The sequence below is a fragment of the Schistocerca gregaria genome, chromosome 1, assembly GCF_023897955.1.
Source record: "Schistocerca gregaria isolate iqSchGreg1 chromosome 1, iqSchGreg1.2, whole genome shotgun sequence".
Lineage (NCBI taxonomy): Eukaryota > Metazoa > Arthropoda > Insecta > Orthoptera > Acrididae > Schistocerca > Schistocerca gregaria.
In genome coordinates, this window is record NC_064920.1 from 66,865,610 (window position 1) to 66,868,560 (window position 2,951).

Genomic DNA, 2,951 nt, shown 5'->3' on the forward strand with positions numbered 1-2,951 from the left:
GAGAAAGCTTTTCACAATGTTGACTGGAATACTCTCTTTCAAATTCTGAAGGTGGCAGGGGTAAAATACAAGGAGCGAAAGGCTATTTACAATTTGTACAGAAACCAGATGGCAGTTATAAGATTCGAGGGGCATGAAATGGAAGCAGTGGTTGGGAAGGGAGTGAGAGTTGTAGCCTCTCCCCGATGTTATTCAATCTGTATATTGAGCAAGCAGCAAAGGAAACAAAAGACAAGTTAGGAGTAGGTATTAAAATCCATGAAGAAGAAATAAAAACTTTGAGGTTCGCTGATGACATTGTAATTCTGTCAGAGACATCAAAGGACTTGGGAAAGCAGTTGAACGTAATGGACAGTGTCTTGAAAAGAGAGTATAGGATGAACATCAACAAAAGCAAAACGAGGATAATGGAATGTAGTCGAATTAAATCGGGTGATGCTGAGGGAATTAGATTAGGAAATGAGGCACTTAACGTAGTAAATGAGTTTTGCTATTTGGGGAGCAAAATAACCGATGATGGTCGAGAGGATATAAAATGTAGTCTGGCAATGGCAAGGAAAGCGTTTCTGAAGAAGAGATAGAGAAGTGTCAGGAAGTCGTTTATCAAAGTTTTTGTATGGAGTGTAGCCATGTATGGAACTGAAACAAGGACGATAAATAGTTTAGACAAGAAGAGAATAGAAGCTTTCGAAATGTGGTGCTACAGAAGAATGCCGAAGATTAGATGGGTAGATCACATAACTAATGAGGAAATACTGAATAGAATTGGAGAGAAGAGGAGTTTGTGGCACAACTTGACAAGAAGAAGAGACCGGTTGGTAGGACATGTTCTGAGGCGTCAAGGGAGGGCAGCGTGGAGGGTAAAAATCGTAGAAGGAGACCAAGAGATGAATACACTTAGCAATTTCAGAAGGATGTAGGCTGCAGGAGGTACTGGGAGATGAAGAAGCTTGCAAAGGACAGAGTAACATGGAGAGCAGCATCAAAGCAGTGTCAGGACTGAAGACCGCAACAACAACAATCTGTGGTGATTTCAGTGTGAATTTTGTAAAGGATTCTGATAGGAAAAATGATGTCGAAACCTTATTTGGATTCTAAAATTTGATCTAAGAGATGGTTTTTCCAACACGGGTGGGTAAGGACACTAGGCCTCTACTGAATAATATTTTCTTTGATGGCGCTTCAAGTAAGAAAATAACTGTTTAACCAGTAACAAATGGCCACTCTTATCATGATGCACGTTAGTTGGGATAAATATCATAGTGCCTTACAGTATGGATACTCCCCAGTGTAAAGCAGAGTAATTAATGACTCCAGGACAAATGTTTATAAGAACAGTTTACAGGAGATGACTTGGAATGTAAATTGTAATGAACCAAATGCTACCATAAAATTTAATCAATTCCGTGTTAACTACATATCATTATTTGAAAACAGGTTTCCGCATAATCTAATCAGGATGCTAAACACTCATGTAATAAACCATGGATCACTGCAAGGATTGAAATATCTTGTGAAAGGAAAAGGGAAATGTATCTTTAAAAATGAAAGAACGTGCACGAAGTGTCAGAAATCAGTACTTAAGGCTATATAGTATGTAATGAACAGTGGACAGGACAAGCAGCCACAGAACAAGATATCATTATTGAAATGAATAGAAGGGCTGTAAATGATGAGTCACGATGAGTCACAGGTAGCAAATGGATTTAGGTATTGGTGGTTAGTGTTTAACGTCCCGTCGACAACGAGGTCATTAGGGAAGGATTGGGAAGGAAATCGGCCGTGCCCTTCCAAAGGAACCATCCCGGCATTTGCCTGAAACGATTTAGGGAAATCACGGAAAACCTAAATCAGGATGGCCGGAGACGGGATTGAACCGTCGTCCTCCCGAATGCGAGTCCAGTGTGCTAACCACTGCACCACCTCGCTCGGTAAATGGATTTAATAACCATTTCTGAAATATAGTAGAAAGCATAGGGATGAACAATTCAAGAGCAAAATCACAGCAGTATGTTGAAAATGTAAGTTTCATATGAATGTACCACCAAATTTTCCTTCTTAAATCAAGAAAATTATACATTCTCTCAAAAATAAGAGCTCATCTGGTTTTGATGTCCTATAGAGTACTAAAAATTAGTTCACATGTAATAAGCCCAGTCAACTGAAGTATATAATGCATCACAAACTCAAGGCATTTTCCCAGAGACACTGAATTATGCTGTTGTTAAACACCTTTTTAAGAAAGATGATAAGAGAGATGTCAATAACCACTGACCTGTTTCACTGCTGACATCATTCTCCAAAATTTCTAGACTAGTGTCTCACCTTAGCAAATCACAGTTTAAGTTTCAGTAGTGTTGCTCTACTGAAACTGCTATTTACGCGTTCACTCACGAAATTTTATAAGTATTAAATAATAAAATAGCGACGGTTGTTATTTTCAGCGACCTCTTTAAAGCATTTAACTACGTGGTTCACAGTATTCTCCTAAGTAAGTTGACCTGTTATAGAATTGATAGTACAGTCAACCAATGGATAATGTCATGCCTATCCAAAAGAACGCAAAAAGTTGTTCTTAGTACTTCAAGCTATGTAGTCCAGAGACATAATTCTGACGGGAGAAATCACGTCTGGCGTTATCCAGGGTTCAATCTTAGGTCCACTACTGTTCCTCATACACGTAAACGATCTTCCGTCTAGTATACAACGAGCAGTATTAGTTCTTTGTGCAGGCGACACTAATATTGTAATCAGTCCAAGCATACATACAAAAAAAAAGAAGAAATGGTAAAAAAAAGTTGTTAAAAGTATCATTGATTGGTTTCCTATGAATGATGTCACGCTCGATATTAAAAAGACACAACATATTCAGTTCTAGACGTGTAGAGGTACTACACCAATGATAAGTGTAACATGGTAAGGAAATGATAAATTGGGTGGAAACTTCAAAA

The 2,951-nt window shown here is 38.4% G+C and overlaps 1 non-coding gene across 1 annotated transcript; it reads right to left on the reverse strand.

Annotated features, from left to right (window-relative positions):
* Positions 1-1,856: 1,856 nt before the first annotated feature.
* Positions 1,857-1,929, reverse strand: Trnaa-cgc (transfer RNA alanine (anticodon CGC)). The gene has a single exon. It is a non-coding gene; the product is annotated as a tRNA-Ala (tRNA).
* Positions 1,930-2,951: the final 1,022 nt, after the last annotated feature.